Here is a 23,200-nt window from a genome sequence, read left to right on the forward strand (position 1 = left end):
GCTGCACACATGGAAGTCATAGGAGCCTGACTAGGTGTAGTTGGCTCTGAACACAGGTGGGGTGGGGTGCCACATGGCCTGCCTTACGACAGGACCTTGCCTACTAAACTCGCCCTGGCCTAGGGGAACTCACAGCCCACCTCCCCCACCCAGACACCTCCACTGCGTGCAGAATCAGCTGAATGTGACTGTACTCACCCCCTTGTGGCTGCTGTGATGCCCTCAAGTGCCCATCCAACTCCGGATACGCCACCCCCAGGATCCGGAACATCAGGGGGGTCATGGTGCGACGGGCACCCCTCCCATGTTGGGAGGCCATCCCCAGCTGGGCCTCCGCCGTCTTCTTGCTCCAGCTGCGAATGTCCTCCCATCTTTTACGGCAGTGGGTGGTCCGTCTGTGGTGGACCCCAGGGCCCGGACTTCCTTGGCGATGGCATGCCAAATATCCTTCTTCTGGTGGGCGCTGACCTAAACGAATACTACCGGGGAAAAGGAGAAGATATAACCGTCGGCACCGTCACAGTCATTGGCCCGCATCCCTACCCTTGCCATGACGCACATGCACTCACCGTCGTTTCATGCACGCCTCATTCCCCCCCCCTATCTTCCATCCACACCACTCCACACAGGCATTGCCCATTCGGCATGCTCACAGTGTAATTACCTGTTTGTCTGGAGGACCGTAGAGTAGCGTGTACCCATCCACTAGTTTCTCCAACTCCTCCGTGCTGAAGGCAGGGGCCCTTTCCCCAGACACATGAGCCATTGTCTCTTCCAGATTGAGGTCACAGCAGCACTTGCAGGGAAGGTCCTCTCCTGTCGAAGATCAGGTATCAAGTGATTGAACAGAGAGAAAATGGCGGTCACGTCCGTGGCGGTGCGTATCGTCACCGCCGCCATACATCGTCATTGGCTCCTCGGACCCATAGGGTCCAATGTTAACCAATGCAGGATTGCGCCGCGGTCTACGACCGCCTACCGCGACGGTGTACAATGCCAGCGCAGTTACCTCATATCCCCTTGTCCCACATTAAAGGTCAGGCAGCTGCCATTTCAGGGGGCCACATGGCATTAATTTTAAATGTGTCACACATATCTAGGCCTTGCATACACACTAATACAGGCATATAGAAGTTTTACAAAATTGAGGAATAAAGTTATGTTAACGTACCTCAGTGTTGGTTGACTCACTGATTGCTGTTCTCCTCTATAGAGCACGTCCGCTGGGGCAGATGAGGAGGTGGCAGCATCCTATGGTGTACAGACCGCTGGTGGACCTGTCGACAATGGAGGAGCGACATGTAATTGTCACCTACAGACTTGATGGTGCCACAATCCTGGAACTGTGTGCCCAGTTGGAGCCAGACCTTATGTCAGCTATCCGCCATCCCACAGGAATCCCCCCTCTAGTGCAGGTCCTGTCAGTACTCCATTTCCTGGCAAGTGGGTCTTTTCAAACTACAGTGGCCACAGCATCAGGGATGTCCCAGCCTATGTTTTCCAACATGTTGTCCAGAGTGTTGTCTGTCCTGCTCAAACACATGCGCAGCTACATCGTTTTCCCTCAGGTGGAGGATTTGCCCCAACATCATAGGTGCCATTCATGGGACACATGTGGCCTTCGTCACCATGCAGGAGTGAACAGGTGTACAGAAACCGGAAGAGTTACCATTTAATGAATGTGCACATGGTGTGTTTGGCCGGCCAGTACATCTCCCATGTGAATGCCAAGTTTCCTGGATCAGTGAATGACGCGTACATTTTGAGGAATAGCAGCATCCCTTATGTGATGGGGCAACTCCAGAGGCACCGTGTGTGGCTATTAGGTGAGGACATAGAGCCTATACAGTGTGACTAGGTGTCTGGGTCTGGGGATGTCCCTAAGAGTTATTGTGTGTCTAACAGATTTCCCTCTACATTTGCAGGTGACTCTGGCTACCCCAACCTGTCATGGCTACTGACCCCAGTGAGGAATCCCAGGACAAGGACAGAGGAACGCTACAATGAGGCCCATGGGTGAACTAGGAGGGTTATAGAGAGGACCTTCAGCCTCCTGAAGGCCAGGTTCAGGTGCCTCCATCTGACAGGTGGTTCCCTATTCTACTCACCAAAGAAGGTGTGCCAGATCATCGTGGCCTGCTGTATGCTTCACAACTTGGCTTTGCGACGACAGGTGCCTTTTCTGCAGGAGGATGGTCCAGATGGAGGTGTTGTGGCAGCTGTGAAGCCTGTGGACAGTGAAGAAGATGAAGCAGAAGAAGAGGACATCGACAACAGAAACACGGTGATCCAACAATACTTCCAGTGAGACACAGGTAAGAAGACATGACTGCCTGCTACATCTGATATAATTGTTCGACCTCTCATCTGTCTGTCACCTTCACCCAGTGTATGGACCCTGAGTTGTCACTTTCCCTTTCAATTTCACAGATGTGGGTCCCACTGTGTGACATCTGCTTTGTTTCCTCATGGACTGGAGCTGTGTGACATAGGTATGTTGACAATACAATGGATATATTATTTTTACACAATTATTGAAAATACACAGTTTCGAAAGCACATACTGACTCCAGATTGTTTTGTGCTTTAAGGGTGTTTATTTAAGTGCTAAATATTGGAGGGGGTTGTAAAATGGTCAGGGGTGATGGTGGAGGAATGTCCATGGCAGAGTCCAGTCTATTAGTCTCACAGGTGCATTGTCCAAAGGGGCATAGGAAGTGGAGCTAGGGCAATTTAAGGATGGACAGGGTGACAAAATGGGACAGAAGGATGACAATCAGGGTGGTCTCATTTCTTGGTGGGGGTCTTGGCATTGTTCTCTGTCTTTGTCCTAGATCTCAGGGACCGCTTGCGGGGTGGTTTTCCATCTGCAGGGCGTGGGGTGCTGGTGTTGTGGTCCTGTGGCGGTGCCTCCAGTCCACTAGGGCCGGCAGAGGTGGTGGGCAGTTCATCGTCCAGGCTAGTGTCAGGGGCCCCTTGTTGTGCCACAGTGTCCCTCCTGGTGTTGACGAGTTCCTTCAGCACCCCTACAATGGTGCCCAGGGTGGTGTTGATGGATTTGAGTTCCTCTCTGGACCCCAAATACTGTTCCTCCTGCAGCCGCTGGGTCTCCTGAAACTTGGCCAGTACCGTTGCTATAGTCTCCTGGGAATGATGGTAGGCTCCCATGATGTTGGAGAGGGCCTCATGGAGAGTGGGTTCCCTGGGCCTGTCCTCCCCCTGTCGCACAGCAGCCCTCCCAATTCCCCTGTGTTCCTGTGCTTCTGTCCCCTGAACCGTGTGCCCACTGCCACTGCCCCAGGTCTCTGGTGTTGTTGGGGTGGTGGGTTAGCCTGGGTTCCCTGTAGTGGGTTCACTGCTGCTTGACGTGTCCTGGGGACAGAGGTATGGGCCCGCTGGGTGGGTGCTGTGCTGGTATTTCCAGAGGGAGGAGGCTCTGTTGTGGCTTGTGCCAGTGTGAGGGGAACCGACTGTCCCGAGGTCCCAGATGGTCCGGGCTGGTCATCTAGATCCGGTTGGACAGAGCTGCTGTCATCACTGTGGGCCTCTTCTGTGGGTGGAGTTGACATGTCTGGGCCCTCCTGTCCGGTGACGTTGGGTAGGGGCCCTGCAGGGGTGTAAAGGCATGATTATTGCATCTGTGTGTGGCATGGTGTGCAATGGGTGGATGACCCAAGTGCTTGCATTTTTGTGTGGGACCTTGTGTGATAATTGTTTAGGGGTGTGTGTGTGTGGGTATGTGCAGTGGCCATGCATTGGTGATGGGTGTCCATGTTTTGTTGTTGCATGCAGGGCTTGGTGTTGGGATGGGTGGTTTGTGATAGTGGGACGTATGTGAGGAGTTGGAGTGATGGGGTGAGGGCGAGGGTGGGGTTATGTGATAGCATGCATGTATGGTGGGGGATGTAATAGTTAAGATTTGACTTGCCAGAGTCCATTCCTCCAGCTACTCCTGCGAGGCCCTCAGGGTGCAGTATAGCCAAGACCTGCTCCTCCCATGTTGTTAGTTGTGGGGGAGGAGGTGGGGCTCCGCCGCCAGTCCTCTGAACCGCAATGTGGTGTCTGGGTACCACGGAACGTACCTTCCCCCGTAGGTTGTTCCACCTCTTCCTGATGTCATCCCGTGTTCTTGGGTGCTGTCCCACTGTGTTGACCCTGTCCATGATTCTGCACCATAGCTCCATCTTCCTAGCTATGGTGATGTGCTGCACCTGTGATCCGAATAGCTATGGCTCTACCCGGATAATTTCCTCCACCATGACCCTGAGCTCCTCCTCAGAGAACCTGGGGTGTCTTTGCAGTGCCATGGGGTGGTGTGGGTGATGTGTGGGGTGGTGTGTGTTGTGATGTGTGGGTTGATGTTTAGGGGTGTGTGGTGTTTTGTGCGTGGATGTTGTGTGAGTGATGGTGTTGAGTGCCTGTGGATGCTAGTTGGTAGATGGTGGTGTCTCTCACTGGCCTTCAGTCGCAATTGTGGTCGCAAGGGTTTGTGGGTGATGTGGGTGTGTGTTTTATATTGTATTGGATGTGTGGGAGTGGTGTGTGTATGTGTATCAGGTGTGTGTATTTGGAATTGTCCAATGTGGTAGTGTTTTGTAAATGTGTGTGTATTTTGAGCGCGGTGGTGTGTACCGCCAATGGAATACCGCGGTTGAAAGACCGTTGCGTGGATTTGTGGGTCGTGATAGTGTGGGTGTATTCCTGTTGCCGTGACGGTGGAGGTTTTGTTATCGCCAGTTTATCACTGACCTTTGGTGTGGCGGACTTGTGTGGGTGTCTAAATTTTGGCGGATTCCGAGCTATGGGTCATAATAGCTGTGGCGGAGATCCGTGGCGGTGTGTTGGCGGTCTTCTGCACGGCGGTAAGCGGCATTTACCGCCAATGTTGTAATGACCCCCATAGTCTTCTGTTGAGTTTATTTTTATGGAACAACAAATCTCCAGTACTATTTATTAAATTATGATGTGGTATTTATTGAAGTTCCTTTGCTGAAAGATTTGAATTGTCACTTTCATGCTAAGATGATGAAGACAGTCGCCAGTGTCCTTAAACGATCACGACACTGAAGACTGCTTGTGCTAATGGACAAAATTTGACATACTCTCTAACTGAAGTTAAGAAGACATTTTTAGATTAGGAAGAGAGTAATGGGTGAAAAAGGAAAACAGGGTGGGCAGAAATATGTAAGGGCATATTTATACTTTTTCACGCAAAACTGCGCTAACGCAGTTTTGCGTAAAAAAGTATACTGCCAGTTAGCACCATTCCAAGACACCGGCCGGGTGTCATATTTATGGAATGACAGTAGCAGGTCAGGGTCATAAAAAAGGATGCTAGCCGGGTGGGGGAGGCGTAGAGGGAATCAGAGGTTGTGTGTCAAAGGATGACGCTAGTATGGACAGAGGCATAAAACTACCTCTAACCAGACTAGTGTAATTTTTTGATGTAAAACCCCCATGGACATGACTCCTGTGTTAGTAAAGACAGGAGTCACGCCCACCACCCCAATGGCCATGCCTAAGGGACATATGTCCCTTGGGCATGGCCATTGGGCCCAGTGCCATGCAGGGGGGCCCTATTCAGGCCCCCATTTGGCACTGTGGAAAAAAATAAAAAATACTTACCTGTACTCACCTTACTTACCTGGGATGGCCCCCATCCTCTGGCGTCCCTCTGGTGTGGGTGAGGGTGTCCCTGGGTCTAGGGAAGGGCACCCGTGGGCCCATTCCATGGTCTCTGACCATGGAAATAGGCTCACAGGTCCCCTAACGCCTGTCCTGACCCATGCGTTAAATAATGGCGGTAAGCAAGCTTAGCACCATTATTTAAGGCCCCCTTCCCCGTGCGTCATTTTAGCACGAGGATAAATATGGCGCTAAGGCCATATCGTAATTTTTTGCATGGGAACACCTACCTTGCATTTGATTGATACAAGGTAGTTTCCCTCAAGCAAAAATTATGTAAACTCTAAAACTTTGGCGCTAGACGGGTCTTTGCAGGTGCAATTCAAGGCTTTGTTAGCTTAGTTTTGCTTATAGTAAGGACCAAGAGAATAAATCTTGGCAATAGATGTGAAGGTTTAATGAGCCATTGAAGCCTTCTATTCATCATGTACTAGGAATGTAGGATGTCCAAGGTAGTAGGAACTGTCCGGTGTCTGTGGGATGAAAAATTCATATGGTGTTGCAAATGCAGATGACAGATTTGAAGCCAATTGTTCCTTGGAAGTGAGGAAAATAATAACTTTCATATTGAAGGCTCCTTTTGTTTTGATTAATGGTTACACTGTTAGAAGGTAAGGCAAACCTTCCTTAGACTTTGAGGGTCCCAGATCTCCCTGCTTCCCTTCTTCTTGCCAGTGTGAAGCTTCAGCTAAAAACATATTCCTTTATTCTGGAGGACTTCTACTTCTGATACTTCCTACTGTAATCTTTTCACTTCCTCCCATGCATCAGTTGTTGACAACAAAAGGTTATAGTTGGTCTTACCTTAGGATTCATTCACATACTCACCACGGAAGGTTTGTGACCCATATGCACAGTATTGAGCAACCTCACCAGCATATCGGTTTCTCATGGTAACATAATCATCACGACTGCAGTGAGCAGAGCACTTCACAACAGAAATTTATGAAAGAAGCTGTTGAGCTTCCAATAGTCTCATAACATGCGTCCCATTACAAAGGGGAGAGACAGAGACTGTCATAAATCCTTGTTGTGACCATAACTGCCTGAAATCATGAACAACACCAAAGCTGTGCTATCTGTAAATATAGTCTCTCTCAAATGGTCAGAGACACAGCAAGCCACTTGTTCAGGAAACACCCATTGAAGCCAGGAAGCTTTGACTTCTCCTGAGAATGTACAGACTGCATGAGCAGCTCTCAAGTTTTCTTCATTGTCTCTTGGACACGACCCATCCACAAACAGTATGTATTCAGACTCTACCAGTGGCTCATCCCGTATATCTTGTCTTGGCTTTGTGCATAGTTCAGTAACATCGAGGCAGTCATGCTCAACCTCTCTGTTGTATTCTTCCTATTTATTTACTCTTGAACCTAAGCTGTCTCCAAGCAACTGAGCTTTTACTTCTGGAATCAGTAGCAGAATTCTCTGAGGTAGAGGCCAGTGTCGGTTAGAAGGTGGGCAGCTAAGGCCAAGGGTAGTTTCCTGTGATGCTAAAACATCTAGTTCTTCATAAATCATTGCATCTCACTTTCTTAAAGCTCTCCATCAGAATTTTCACTCTCTGAGAGAAGCATGAGGGTAGCAGGATTCAAAGTCGCACATCTCTTAATGGTAGCATTTTCAGCCGCAAGTGTAATCTGTTCATATTTTGTCAAGCGGCTGTTTGTAAGGTGCTGAGTGTGAATAGGTGTCAACAATAGCTCAACTGACTGTGGCCCAAGAACCATCACAGGGTGTCCCATCACAATACTCTCGCATTGTTCAATTCTAAAACCTACGGCTGCTATGGCTTTAAGACAGCCAACAATTCTTATGGCCAAGGGTCAAGAGTAGGCCACAGGGCGTCTCCAAATCTGTGCATCTGTGCAAGCACTGAGAGAGCACAGCCTTTCCTCTCACTGCAGAAAATTGTACAAGTTTTATTGTAATCAGGCATTCCCAGTGCTGGGGCACAACAAAGAGTTTCTCTCAGCTTTAGGAAGGCAACCAAGCAATTGTTATCCCATGGTATCGAATCAGACACATCCTTGTGTTTCAGCCTTTGTAAAGGCTTGGCCACTAGGGAAAAGTTGGATATCCACTGGGGACAGTAGCCCACTATTCCCAATAACATCTTGACCTCTTTCTGAGTGGTTGGCGGATTCATTTTAAGAATCACCATAATTCTTTTCTGCAACAGCTTCCTCACTCCATCCTCAACGTGGTGTTTGAGGTACAGAACTTCTTTCTGGCAAGGTTATACGACGGAACACCGACTTCCGAAACAACTAGTGCCTTAACAATGAGGTCGGAACACCGACCTCGTTGTTATTACTAATGCCTTTACCACGAATGCCTTAACAACGATATTTCGTTGTAAAGGCATTCCTGATAAAAGCATTAGTAATAGGCACCATTGATCCTGCATCCCTCACCCCACCCCCCCACCCCACCCCAAAACCTAAAAACCCCCGACACCCCACCCCCTCCCCAAAACCAAAAACGCCCCACCCCCCCAACCCCACCCCAAAACCTAAAACCCCCTGACCCCCCACCCCCTCCCCAAAACCAAAAACGCCCCACCCCCCCAACCCCACCCCAAAACCTAAAACCCCCTGACCCCCACCCCCTCCCCAAAACCAAAAACGCCCCACCCCCCCAACCCCGCCCCAAAACCTAAAACCCCCTGACCCCCACCCTCTCCCCAAAACCAAAAATGCCCCACCCCCCCAACCCCACCCCAAAACCTAAAACCCCCACCCCCTCCCCAAAACCTAAAACCCCCTCGTCACCTGCGTCGTCCTCCTTAGCCGACTCCCTTCTTTGTACCTTAACCACGCATGTTCGTTGTTCAGAACATGCGTAGTTAAGGCACAAAATAACGGAGTCGTGGTTAAAGAAAGCGTTGTTCCCGCTTTCGTTAACCACAACTTTGTTATCAAAACTTCGGCATAAAGGACGTTTCCCTTCTGGCAATACTGCAGCTTGCTCAGGAAATAGTTTGGCCCAGATTTAAGAGAAAATGATGGAGCATGATGCTGCGCCAAATTTGGCAGCACTGCACTCCATCATTTTCACAATGCAGGGAAGCGCCGTATTTAACAACTTAACGTCACCTTGTAAATAAGGTGCTCTGCATAGTTCCACTGGAGCGTCACAAAAAGTGACACTCCAGTGTTGCTAGGGGCTTGTAAATATGCCCCTTTATGTCGAGTCTCAGCTAAGTGGTTCAATATTGCAATGGTGTCTCATTTGAAAACTTCACAAGTATCTGATGCTTTCAACAGGTCTTTGACATTCTGAATTAGGGCAGAATTACAGAGCATGATCAGGGCCTCAAAATGTTTTTTTGAGGATCTGGTTAAAAACCTAAGGACTCTCTGTATGCCTTTGTGGGACTCTGTGCCAAGCCAAAACAAGTTTCTGGAACCAGAAGGCAAAGGGGTTACTTACTATCCTCATGGAAGGGAACACGAAAGAATGCCTTACAAAAATCCATGGCAGTGAACCACTCAGCCTCACATAGAATTTTAAACAAAATCACAGCTGGATTTGGTACAATGGGACAACAGGGAATAACAATATTGTAGATCCTTCTCAGGTCCTGCACTATGCAGAACTTACCACCAGCCATCTGTAAGCCCATTATGGGTGAATTACTTAGTCTCCCCATTATCTCCTTCAAAGTGCCTTTCTGTATCATTTGCACAATCATAGGAGTAATTCCAGCAATTGTTTTTGGGGTCACGTTGTTCTGTGGGGTTCTTGGATACTCAACATAGGGCTCAATTCCTTTTATGAGACCAATGCCCATTCCTGAAAAGTTCCATGCCTCAGGCTTCACCGTATCTCTGAGATCTGGTGATAAATCCTCAACTATTATTACAAGATACGCCTCAATCTATGGGCATTGATTCATCAGTTTAAAGTCCACATCCTCATCATGGACCTGGAACTAGACACCCTTTGGTGTTCAATGTAGCTTGTACAACAAATCACGTCCCAGCAAGCTGACAGGCCTCAAATCACACACCACTAGTTTGTCATTCTGCTCATAGGGCCCTATTTTAATAGGCACATCTTCTGTTACGGGTTAGTCAGTTGCTGGTTTGTGACTCCTACAACTTGTATTCTTTTTTCCAAAAGTGGCAAGTTTGGAACCTCCATTGTCCTAAAAGTAGAGCAAGTAGAACCAGAATCGATCAAGAAAGATACGGGTGGCCATTCACCTCACCTTCTACGAATGAACCACATTTGGTCTACCTCTACGACTGCTCCAAGAACACAATCGTCCTCCCCTCTCAGTTACCTTTATTGCAACTGGTCAGAAGTGTAATCTTCAAAGGCATCAAACGCATGGAACTGCTGAAATTGTTTCTAATTTTGAAAGAATCTTTGGGACTGGATTTGAATTACATCAGAGACTATTTGCACTTTGTTGTGGCTTTTGGGCTTGTGGAACCTGCATTACTGGGCCTTGGGACACATTAGAACCCTGCATTCTTGATCTTGGTAAATTCTGTGGCTGTACTGAAATATGACTCGGGGGTTGTACAAACCCAGAATTTTAAAACAGGTTCTCATACATGTTGGGATTACAATGGCATTCATGCTTCTAATGGCCTAACTTGTTCAAATAATGACAAGGGCTCGACCTCTTCAAAGTTGCCACATCAATCCCAGTACTCAAGTCAATTGGGACACCACAACCTCTACCTTGTGAGAATCTATTTCCACCTTGCATCACATGAACACCCTGCTGATACACTTCTTGCATAGAAGCAGCATGACCTACATAGGGTTGACTCTGACTTCCTCTCTGATCTGCTTTCATCCGTGCCACCATCAACTTCTCCTTTAACCGCTTCTGCTTCATTTCTAACTTATCACTACAATATTTTTCATATCTCAGAATCTCATAGACTGATTTATTCTGCCAACAGATCAAGTTTTCCTGAATCATCAAGCTAATCTCAGGTCTCAATCCTGCCACAAACCAGGACACAATAATTCTGATGTTTTTGGCTTCAGGAGTCTTCATTCCGCTGCGCTCCATAAACACCTGAAAAAGTCTCTCATAATAGGCATGCACTGACTCCTTGGGCTCCTAGGTTGTCCTGTCAGTTTTCACCGAATTAATATATTTGGCTGGTATTTTCCATTTTAAAAAGGTTTTCACCCGCAGGTACTTTTTCATCACTAAAGGTGAAGGGGCATTTGCTATTGGATTTCTCTGAGGCACAATTCCTGGCCACTCAGCAGCCACTTTGCATTCTGCATTCACAAGTCACTCAGTACCACAATTTCAAAGAAGGTATTCAAATCCACCCACAAAATATGTCCCATGTCCCAACCTGTTTGATTCATTCCACTGGTTTCTCTCTCAATTTCGTAAAATCATTAGTAAATGACGCAAGATCCCTTCTATTCCAGGGCACATGGACATAACCTCCACCAGGCATTTACCTCAATGGAAAATTTAAAGCACCCTCTCTATCCTGTAAAGGCAGAGAGGGCCCTTTCTGTGGCTTCTTTTGTTCTCTCTTTTTCTTCCATCTGCTTTCCCATGTATCCAACTCACTCCATTTTCATATGCTACCAATTAACACTTTAATTTGCATTTTCATTCCTGATGTTCTCATGCTGCAAATATCACTCTCATCAAAACACACATGATAACTTTTCTGCAGTTACTTCACTTAGTTTAAATCAATCCCATATGTTTGGGCTAATTCAGACAATTTATTTTGAGCTTGCCATGCAGGTTTAGTAACATCTTTACACATAAATACAATCTTATTCTCTTGAATGTCTAATCGGGGAAGATCTAGATTACCAAGTTGCAGCTCATTCAATTCTAACTTTAATTCGACCATATCTACTGTATTTTCCCTTACTAGTGGTCTTCTGCCGGATCCTGAACCTTCATTTTCTCTTGAGGGCCCATTAAAAAATATAATCAGTTCATCTGGTGCTTGAGAATTTGTATTATTCTGTATTCCTCCTCTGAGACTACTGTTGACCACACCTTGAGGTGAATTCCAATTTGACATGTTAGGATTTTGCGATCTTGGAATAGACTCACCTATAGGAGTAAGCCCTGTATGATTCATAATTGATGCTGGAGAGACAACACAAGAAGTATTCGCGTGAGTCAGGACTAAAAAGTTCCTCCCAGTCCTGAGACCACAGAAGTATTAGCTAACATACCTCCTCCGGTAGAAACTTATCAAGGATTATGTTGTGGTTCCTGCAGAATCGGGATTATATAAAGGAACTATGGGGGTCATTCCAACCCTGGCGGTCGGTGTTAAAGCGGCGGCCAACCCGCCAACAGGCAGGCGGCCAAAAAAATTGAATTCTGACCCTGGCGGGAACCGCCAACAGAGACCGCCACTTTAACACTCCGACCGCCACGGCGGAACAAACAAACAGCGCGGCGGTCACCGCCAACAGACAGGCGGCAGACAATGTACCGCCCACCCTATAACAACTCACCAATCCGCCACCTTTTCCGGGGCGGGAGCCCCGCCGATAAAAACACACCGGAAACAGACAACGAACGGGAAAATGCTCACCTCTACACACTCCACGAGGAATCTGGACAGCATGGAACCCGAACTGCACATCCTACCAGCAATTGTCTACCTGCTCCTCTACCAGGAGCACGGACGCCGGTGCAGAAGACTACAGTGAGTACTGCACCTACGACACAGGGGAGGGGGGAGGAGAAAAGGTAACGGGCACATACATACGCGACACCCCCCCCCAACTACCTACACACCAATGCAGAGCAACAACTCAAAGTAAAACCCCCCAAAGCCCACGGAAGAATGCAAAGACAAAAAATATGATATCGAAAACCAAATATATTGTAAGTCTAAGTAAATAAGTAATTCGGACATCCAATAACTATATACACATGTGTAAATTGTCCCGTAAAAATTGGCTTACAGTCATTGTACGTGGGCCAATGGTCCTCAACACATGGACAAAGCCCACACCGGAGACCCGAATCCATTGGAGAGAACACTGCAGGGGCATCAGATAGGAAAACTACAGGCACCTCAGGGGGAAGGAAAGGGGGGGCACCTCAGCCACATGAGTCCACGACGCTAGATCCACGAGGGGCCTCCATGGCCACTGTACCATCCTGGGGAGTGCAAAGCCACAGTCTCACAAGTCTCTACAGTGGGTGGCCTGCTCACTGTGCCATCCTGGGGAATGCAAAGCCACAGTCTCACAAGCCTCTACAGTGGGTGGCCTGCCCACTGTGCTATCCTGGGGACTGCAAAGCCACAGTCTCACAAGTCTCTACAGTGGGTGGCCTGCCCACTGTGCCATCCTGGGGAGTGCAAAGCCACAATCTCACAAGTCTCTACAGTGGGTGGCCTGCCCACTGTGCCATCCTGGGGAGTGCAAAGCCACAGTCTCTCAAGTGGATGACAGACTCCACTGGTACTGGAGGCGTCTTGGTGGCCAGAGTGTATCGTGCAGCCCTGCCCAACACTGATACGGGCCGCCCCTTCTGCCAATGGGCCAGCGGTGCTTGAGAGGAAGGGCCCAGCGGAGCGGTGCTTGATAGGAAGGGCCCAGCGGAGCGGTGCTTGAGAAGGTGGTGCCCAGAGGAGCGGTGCTTGAGATGAAGGGCCCAGCGGAGCGGTGCTTGAGAGGAAGGGCCCAGCGGAGCGGTGCTTGAGACGGCGGTGCCCAGTGGAGCGGTGCTTGAGAGGAAGGGCCCAGCGGAGCGGTGCTTGAGAGGAAGGGCCCAGCGGAGCGGTGCTTGAGACGGCGGTGCCCTGTTCAGCGGTTCTTTAGACGGCGGTGCCCTGTTCAGCGGTGCTGGTCTTGAAGGGCCCTGTTCAGCGGTGCTGGTCTTGAAGGGCCCTGTTCAGCGGTTCTTGAGACGGCGCTGCCCTGTTCAGCGGTGCTGGTCTTGAAGGGCCCTGTTCAGCGGTTCTTGAGATGGCAGTGCCCTGTTCAGCGGTGCTGGTCTTGAAGGGCCCTGTTCAGCGGTTCTTGAGACGGCGGTGCCCTGTTCAGCGGTGCTGGTCTTGAAGGGCCCTGTTCAGCGGTGCTGGTCTTGAAGGGCCCTGTTCAGTGGTTCTTGAGACGGCGGTGCCCTGTTCAGCTGTGCTGGTCTTGAAAGGCCCTTTCAGCGGTGCTGGTCTTGAAGGGCCCTGTTCAGCGGTTCTTGAGACGGCGGTGCCCTGTTCAGCGGTTCTTGAGACGGCGGTGCCCTGTTCAGCGGTGCTGGTCTTGAAGGGCCCTGTTCAGTGGTTCTTGAGACGGCGGTGCCCTGTTCAGCGGTTCTTGAGACGGCGGTGCCCTGTTCAGCGGTGCTGGTCTTGAAGTGCCCTGTTCAGCGGTTCTTGAGACGGCGGTGCCCTGTTCAGTGGTGCTGGTCTTGAAAGGCCCTGTTCAGCGGTTCTTGAGACGGCGGTGCCCTGTTCAGCTGTGCTGGTCTTGAAGGGCCCTGGTCAGCGGTTCTTGAGACGGCGGTGCCCTGTTCAGCGGTTCTTGAGACGGCGGTGCCCTGTTCAGCGGTGCTGGTCTTGAAGGGCCCTGTTCAGCGGTGCTGGTCTTGAAGGGCCCTGTTCAGCGGTTCTTGAGACGGCGGTGCCCTGTTCAGCGGTTCTTGAGACGGCGGTGCCCTGTTCAGCAGTGCTGGTCTTGAAGGGCCCTGCTCAGCGGTTCTTGAGACGGCGGTGCCCTGTTCACCGGTTCTTGAGACGGCGGTGCCCTGTTCAGTGGTGTTGGTCTTGAAGTGCCCTGTTCAGCGGTTCTTGGGACGGCGGTGCCCTGTTCAGCGGTGCTGGTCTTGAAGGGCCCTGTTCAGCGGTTCTTGAGACGGCGGTGCCCTGTTCAGCGGTGCTGGTCTTGAAGGGCCCTGTTCAGCGGTTCTTGAGACGGCGGTGCCCTGTTCAGCGGTTTTGAGACGGCGGTGCCCTGTTCAGCGGTGCTGGTCTTGAAGGGCCCTGTTCAGCGGTGCTGGTCTTGAAGGGCCCTGTTCAGCGGTTCTTGAGACAGCGGTGCCCTGTTCAGCGGTGCTGGTCTTGAAGGGCCCTGTTCAGCGGTTCTTGAGACGGCGGTGCCCTGTTCAGCGGTGGTGGTCTTGAAGGGCCCTGTTCAGCGGTGCTGGTCTTGAAGGGCCCTGTTCAGCGGTTCTTGAGACGGCGGTGCCCTGTTCAGCAGTGCTGGTCTTGAAGGGCCCTGTTCAGCGGTTCTTGAGACGGCGGTGCCCTGTTCAGCGGTGCTGGTCTTGAAGGGCCCTGTTCAGCGGTTCTTCACATGTGTCTCCAGGGCACCAGATCCGGACAATAGATGGTGTTCATTCGCCATCCGACTTCTTGCTTGCTGGGCCCTCCTGTGCTGGTGTCCCGTGCCTGTGGGTGTCCTCCTTCATCCCAGGAATGGGGCTGGTTGGGCCCTCCTGGGCTGCTCGCCTGCTGCCGGACTTGTCTGCCGTGCTGCCCTTGCCATCTTTCCTTGAGTCTCTGTGGCCCTTGCCTCCCTTTGTAGATGTGCCAGGTGGCACCCCTCTTCCTGACGGGGCCAGGGTGGTGGCTGTGGAGGCTGCCGTCTCTGTCCTCTCGCGCCGGGCCTTCCCTTTTTTAGACTTTTTCCCAGGGGGTGGGCTGGCTGTCCCTTTGCTGCTGGCTGATGTAGCTGCCCTCGAAGGTGGTGGACTCCAAAATCCCTGGACGATGGTCCTTGTAGGTCCAGGTGTTGTGGTGGCTGAGGTGCTGATTGGACTTTTACGAGATGAAGGGGGTGGGTCAGGTGATGGAAAGAGGTTCAATTTTGAGAGGAAAAGCTTTTTCGGAGCAATGGGAAGGGTAGGTGGAGTGGGTATGGGAGTGGAGGAAGAGGATGTGGTCGTAGGAGAGTCAAGTGTGCTGTCTTTGGGTGCAGGTGCTTGTGACGGAGGCTGTCGTGAGGTGGATGGCTGTTGGGTGGGTGGCTGCCTGCGTTTGTGTGGTTTGGATGAGGGGGTGACAGACACAGTGGGAGAGGACACAGGGGACGTGTAAATGGCAGTGGGGGTGGTGATTGCACTTGTGCGGAGTGTTCTGGTGGGTGTGCTTGTGATGGACGTAGTGGCTGATGATGTTGTGCATGCAAGTGTGAGTGGAGACGTCACAGGGAGGGAGGAGGGAGACGAGGAGGAGGGGGACACAGAGGAGGCAGTGGCTGTTGGCATGTCTGCATGTGGATGTTGCTTGTGTGAATGCTTGTGAGATGTGTGGTGCTTATGTCTGGATGAGCTGCCCTTGGGTGTTGAGGTGTGTGCAGGCTGGTCTGTAGGTGTGTCTGGGATAGGCAGAGGAACAGGGGAGTGGGACTGAGTGGAGGGAGTTGGAGGAGGGAGGCTGGAGACAGGGACCATGGCTGCCGTCAGTGCTGAGGCCAGAGCGTTGAACGATCGCTGATGGGCAGCCTGACTCGAATGAATGCCCTCCAGGTATGCATTGCTCCGATGCACCTCCCTTTCTACCCCCTGGATGGCATTCAAAAGGGTAGACTGCCCAACAATGAGCGTCCGGAGGAGGTCAATGACCTCCTCACTGAGGGCAGCAGGGGTAACTGGGGCAGGGCCTGAGGTGCCTGGGGCGAAGGAGATGCCCGCCTTGGTGTGCGAGCTGGCACGGGGCGAACGCTGAGGGGCTGCTTGGAGGGTGGAGCTGGTGCGCTGGGTGGCGGCTGTACCTGTTGTTGCGGTGGGCACGGATGTTGCCGCCACCACAAGGGAGCTCCCTTCCGAGGACGTGTCGGTGTTGCTGATGTCTCCACGTGTCCCCGTTGTGGAGCCCCCCTCGCCCTCCGTCTCACTGGTCAAATCCGAGTCCGTTGCATGGCCCTCCGGGGTCATGTGAGATGCAGCTCCCTTGTGCTCCAATGCCACTTCTCCTCCGCCAGATGATGCTAATGCACACATGAACAGGAAGAGCAGAAAAAAAAGGGGGGGGACATAAAGACATGTTGAGTGCATGCATTGGTAACACAGTTGGCGGAGAGGACAGACACAGAAGCCCCCTGCACTACGCCGCGCACTTGGGGTACACTACGCAATCAGTGAGACCTGGCCTACAAGCCAATGGACGAAAACTGCACACATAGGTGACACAGGGCCATGGATAGCTGTACTTGGCACCCTACAGAGGTGGGGGGCGGGGACACAGGGCCATGCCTTACGGAGGGGACTAGCCTACAGAAATCGCCCTGGCCTAGGGATACCCACATCCCTCCTCCCCCACCCAGACACCTCCACTGCGCGCTAAGATAGCAGAATGTGCTTGTACTCACCCCCTTGTGTCTGCTGTGATGTCCTGACGCGCCCATCCAAATCGGGGTAGGCCACCGCCAGGTTCCGGGACATCAGGGGGGGTCAATAGACGACTGGCACCCCTCCTACGTTGGGAGGCCATCCCCAGCAGAGCCTCCGCGGTCTTTCTGCTCCCGCGGCGGATGTCCTCCCACCTCTTGCGGCAGTGGGTGCCCCGTCTGTTGTGGACCCACAGGGTCCGGACGTCCTTGGCGATGGCACGCCATATGTCTATTTTCTGATGGGCGCTGACCTATGTGACACGTACAGGGAGAGACAAGAAATATATCAACATTTTCTGCATGCTCGATGTGAGTGGCCCCCCTCCCCCCTTGCCATGTGGCACATGCTCTCATCTGTTGTTTGATGCATGCCTCATTCGCTCCCCTCCGCACCATCGTTCATTCACACCACTCAACCCAGGCATAGTCCACAAAACATGGTCCCAGTGTACTTACCTGTTGGTCTGGAGGACTGTAGAGTAGCGCATATTGGGGGAGGACCCGATCCACGGGTTTTTCCAATTCTTCAGAAGTGAAGGTAGGGGCCCTTTCTCCAGTCGCAGCAGCCATTGTCTCTTCCAGACCGAGGTCACAGCAGCACTTGCAGTATAGGTCCTCTCCTGTGGATGAATAGGTCTCGAGTGATTAAGCAGATAGAAAATGGCGGTTACGGCCGCGGCGGTGCATACCGCGGCGGTGCGTACTTCGAACGCCGGCGCACAGCCTCATTGGCTCCTGAAACCCATAGGGTTCAATGTTAACCAATGCGGCTTTGCACCGCGTTCTTCGACCGCCTACCGCCACGGTGTGCCACGTCAGCGTATTGACCTCACATCCCATTGTCACACTTCACAGGTCAGGCAGCTGCCATTTCAAGGGCCTACATGGCTTAATTTCTACTACGTCACACAGGCCTAGGCCTTGCATTGCCACTCATACAAGCCTTTCAATGCATAGAGAATCGTGTACTGTGCAAGCTGTGTGAACGTACCTGTGGGTTGCTTGACTCTGTGCTCCATGTTGTCCTTCCTAGGCACCGTCCGCTGGGACTTGCGAGGAGATGGAGGAATCCTCCGGTGTACAGACCGCTAGTGGACCTGTCGACAATGGAAGAAAGACATGTCATACAGACATACAGACTTGACCGTGCCACTATACAGGAACTGTGTGCCCAGCTGGAGCCAGACCTGATATCACCCATCCGCCAACCCAAAGGGATCCCCCCTCTAGTGCAGGTTCTGTCAGTACTCCATTTTTTGGCAAGTGGGTCATTTCAATCTACAGTGGCCATTTCATCAGGGATGTCCCAGCCTATGTTTTCTAAGGTATTGTCCAGAGTGTTGTTTGCCCTGATGAAATACATGCGGAGCTACATTGTTTTCCCTGAGGTGGGCGATTTGGCTACAGTGAAGGGTGATTTCTATGCCCTTGGACATATTCCCAACATCATTGGTGCCATTGATGGGACCCATGTGGCTTTGGTTCCCCCCAGAGGAAGTGAACAGGTGTACAGGAACAGAAAAAGTTATCATTCGATGAATGTCCAGGTGGTGTGTTTGGCAGACCAGTACATCTCCCATGTAAATGCCAAGTTCCCTGGGTCAGTGCATGACGCGTACATCATGCGAAATAGCAGCATCCCTTATGTGATGGAACAGCTACAGAGACACCGTGTGTGGCTAATAGGTGACTCTGGTTACCCCAACCTGTCCTGGCTACTGACCCCAGTAAGGAATCCCAGGACCAGGGCAGAGGAACGGTACAATGAGGCCCATGGGCGTACTAGGAGGGTGATCGAGCGGACCTTCGGCCTCCTGAAGGCCAGGTTTAGGTGCCTGCATATGACAGGTGGATCCCTAATGTACTCACCAAAGAAGGTGTGTCATATCATCGTGGCCTGCTGTATGCTTCACAACCTGGCTTTGCGTCGCCAGGTGCCTTTCCTACAGGAGGATGGGCCAGAGGGCGGTGTTGTGGCAGCGGTGGAACCTGTGGAGAGTGAAGAGGAGGAAGACGACGGGGACGACACAGACAACAGGGACAGAGTGATACTACAGTATTTTCAATAACACACAGGTAAGATTCAACACCGGCATTTTACGATTACTTACAGTCTCCTGCCTCTCCACTGTCTGGCCTATTCCCCCAGTGTATGTTAACTGATTTGTGACTTTCCCTTTAAATTTCAGCGATGTGGCCCCCACTGCGTGACCTCTGCTTGGTTTACCCATGGACTACAGCTGTGTGACAGTGGTATGTTCTCATCACTGTGTAACTGGACATTTTGGCAGCGTTATGTCTGATACATTGTTCACAATACAGGCAGACTCCAGATGATTTGTGTGCAATAAGTGTTTTTATTAAAGTGCAGGAAATGGGGACATGGTTGCAAATCGGTGATGGATGATGGTGGAGGAATGTCCATGGCAGAGTCCAGCTTTTCAGTCTCACAGGTGCATTGTCCATATGCCTGTGGAAGGTGGAGCAGGGGCAGTTAAAGGTTGGACAGGGTGACAATGTGGGACAGTGGGATGACAGGGTATCCTTTGCTGGCGGGGGTCTTGGCATCCTACTCTGACTTCTTACGAGATCTCAGGCCCCGCTTGCGGGGTGGTTCTTCTTCAGCAGGAGGTGGGGTTCTGGTGGCCTGTTGTTGTGTGGGGCCTCCTGTCCACTAGCGCCGGCGGAGGTGGTTGCCTGTTCTTGGTCCATGCTAGTGACAGGGGCCCTTTGTGGTGCCACATGGTCCCGCAATGTGGTGACAATCTGGTTGAGTGCCCCGACGATGGTGCCCATTGCGGAACTGATGCTTCGAAGTTCTTCCCTGAACCCCATGTACTGTTGCTCCTGCATGACCTGGATCTCCTGGAACCTGGCCAGTACCGTCGCCATCGTCTCCTGGGAGTGGTGGTATGCTCCCATGATGGAGGAGAGGGCCTCGTGGAGGGTGGGTTCCCTGGGCCTGTCCCCCCCCCCGTCGCACAGCAGCCCTCCCAGTTCCCCTGTTTCCCTGGGCCTCTGTCCCCTGGACCGTGTGCCCACTACCACTGCCCCCAGGTCCTTGTTGTTGTTGGGGTGGTGGGTTAACCTGGGTGCCCTGTAGTGGTGGACACACCGCTGATTGACGTGTCCTGGAGACAGAGGCATGGGCCCGCTGGGTGGGAGCTGTGCTGGTGTTCCCAGAGGGGGTTGGGTCTGCTGTGGCCAGTGGCTGTGTGAGGGGAACCGACTGTCCCGAGGTCCCCGATGGGCCGGGCTGGTCATCTGGGTCCAGGGAGACAGAGCTGCTGTCATCACTGGTGGCCTCTTCTGGGGGTGGGATGGACATTTCTGGACCCTCCTGGGCGGTGTGGTGGCGTTCGGGTCCTGCAGGGGTATAGAGGTATGGTTATTGCTTCAGTGTGTGCCATATCGTGCAATGGGTGGGTGCCCGTGTACCCCAGGGCTGGCATTCCTGTGTGGGGGCTTTTGTGAGGGTGGCTTGTGGGGGAGATGTGTATGTGCAGTGGGCATGCTTTGGTGATGGGTGTCCATGCTTTGTGGACGCATGCAGGGCTAGGTGTTGGGATGGGTGGGTTGTGATGGTGAGACATTTGCAGGGAGTAGGTGTGATGGGGGTGGGGGTGAGGGTGGGGGTATGAATTGGGATGCAGGTGGGGTGGGGGAGATGAAGTAGTTAAGATTTGACTTACCAGAGTCCATTCCTCCAGATACTCCTGCGAGGCCTTCAGGATGCAGGATGTGCAAGACTTCCTCCTCCCATGCTGTAAATTCTGGGGGAGTAGGTGGGGGTCCGCCGCCAGTCTTCTGCACCGCAATGTTGTGCCTTGATACCATGGAACGCACCTTCCCCCGTAGGTCGTTCCACCGCTTCCTGATGTCATCCCGATTTCGTGGATGCTGTCCCACAGCGTTGACCCTGTCGACTATCCTTTGCCATAGCTCCATCTTCCTGGCAATGCTGGTGTGCTGCACCTGTGTCCCGAAGAGCTGGGGCTCTACCTGAACTATTTCCTCCACCATGACCCGGAGTTCGGCGTCTGAAAACCGGGGGTGTCTTTGGGGTGCCATAGGGTGGTGTGGATGAGGTGTGGGGTGGTGTATGTGTTGTAGAGTGTGGTGAGTGTGGTGATGTGTGGTGTTTTGTGCGTGGATATTGTGTGGGTGATGGTGTGGTTTGCCTCTGTGTGATGGTGTTATCTAATCAGTGCTGTCTGTCTCTGGCTTTCTGTCGGTTTTTTTGGTCGTAAGGGTTTGTGGGTGTGTGTTTTATATTGTGTTGGGTGTGGGAGTGGTGTGGGTATGTGTATCAGGTGTGTGTATTTCGAATTGTCCAATGTGGCAGTGTTTTGGAGCTGTGTGTGTATTTTGACCGCGGCGGTGTGTACCGCCAATGGAATACCGCGGTTGAAAGACCGCCGCGTGGATTCGTGGGTCGGAATGGAATGGGCGTATTTCTGTTGGCGTGACGGTGGAGGTTTGGTCATCGCCAGTTTCCCGCTGGCCGTTGGTGTGGCGGACTTTTGTGGATGTCGGGTTTTTGGCGGTTTGCCAGTTGCGGGTCAGAATGACCGTGGCGGTTGACCGCGGCCGCGGCGGTGTTATGGCGGTCTTCTGACCGGCGGTAAGCGCCTTTTACCGCCGAGGTCAGGATGACCACCTATGTCACCAATAGTGACTGGAACAGTGATCGCATCTGGGGGTATTGGTAACTGTGGAGCTAACAAGGGCACTCTTCCCTGAAATCTCTCCTGTCTAGTTCTGACTTGTGTTTACAGGACCTGTAGCTATTTCAGAGCTTACACTAGCTGCTGCACCTCTCATTCCTTCAGGTTGGGCCACATTATATAGAAGGGGAAGTGGTGATAACAACACATCTAACATATCATCACTAGAATCACTATCACTGTCTTTGCCTGAACTATTAAGAGTTCTTGTCCACTCCTCCTTTTTCTTTTCTTTCTTTTTCTCAGGTTCCTCAGTCAATGCAGGGTACAATCTAGTTCCCATTAGCATTCAGTTCTCCATTGCTTCTGTTCTGTGTCCCGTCCAGCATTGGCACAAATACCAATGGCCTTTCTAACTCTCCCTTGGTATTTTTCCCTTTCTCTAACATGAGCACTGTGCTTTCAAGCATTTGGTGTTTCACACTGTGCAGGTCCAGGAGGTGGCTTCATTACTTAAAATACCCTTCTCAAATGTTCAATGATTCTCAAATTAAATGTGCCATGGCATGGAAATATCAATGCACCTTTCTTTTCTGTGATCTTATGCCATTGACTTAGCCAAATACATGTATGAATTCCTATATTTATAGCCATAAAAATATATAATGACTTGGTGTATCATCGGGTGGTGCCTCTTCTCCCTATTGAAAATTTCATATAGCCTTAAAGAATTTCATTTTTCCAGCAAAGATGTCAATGATCACAGATAGAATTTCAATTTTCAATTGGAAAATCATTTATTTTCCTCCATAATTCTTGTTGAACAGCGCAACAATATATGATGAACTTAACCAATGACAGCACTGCACCACACCAACTGTCCAATCTCAGTGCCACACACTTTGATGTCCTTCTCACTCCTTGCAGCTGCTCACCCTCATTTACAATTCTTCAGGAACATTGCTATAGAAGCATAATAACAATGCCAATCAAAATGTCAACAACTTTGTCTGCTCCACTAAAGAATTGATAGAATTCAATCACACAAGAAATGGTCTAGAGTGACACTTTCCGGCCTACTCTGATTTGCACTAGAGGGAAACCTTGACCAGTGGGGAACCACACTGACTAGTGTAGCTTCTACCCTGTGCAAAAGGATCCAACACACCAACCACACCTTAGTGGTACACAAGGGATTTTGTCCCTATCTCAATTGTGTAGTCAATGGCGCCACATGACAACCACCACCTATCTTAGCAGATAATTACACAGTATCTTCTAGACTGATAAACTTATTATTATCCCGGTACATTAGGTTACGTCGAGCCTGATAACCACTTCAACTTCTTTGCATTAAGTGCTTACACATCCACACAATAAGTTAAAATATTACTGCATCACACCACACAATCTCAGCGAAATACCCCAAGCTAGACAAAAGTGATTGCAAAACACAACCCTATTGATGTTTACTTCCCTGCTGCTAAAAGTTCATTACAAATTTCTGGAATACCGCTGCTCCTCTGAGTAGGGACATG

This window comes from Pleurodeles waltl, chromosome 1_1, assembly GCF_031143425.1.
Source record: "Pleurodeles waltl isolate 20211129_DDA chromosome 1_1, aPleWal1.hap1.20221129, whole genome shotgun sequence".
NCBI classification, from domain to species: domain Eukaryota; kingdom Metazoa; phylum Chordata; class Amphibia; order Caudata; family Salamandridae; genus Pleurodeles; species Pleurodeles waltl.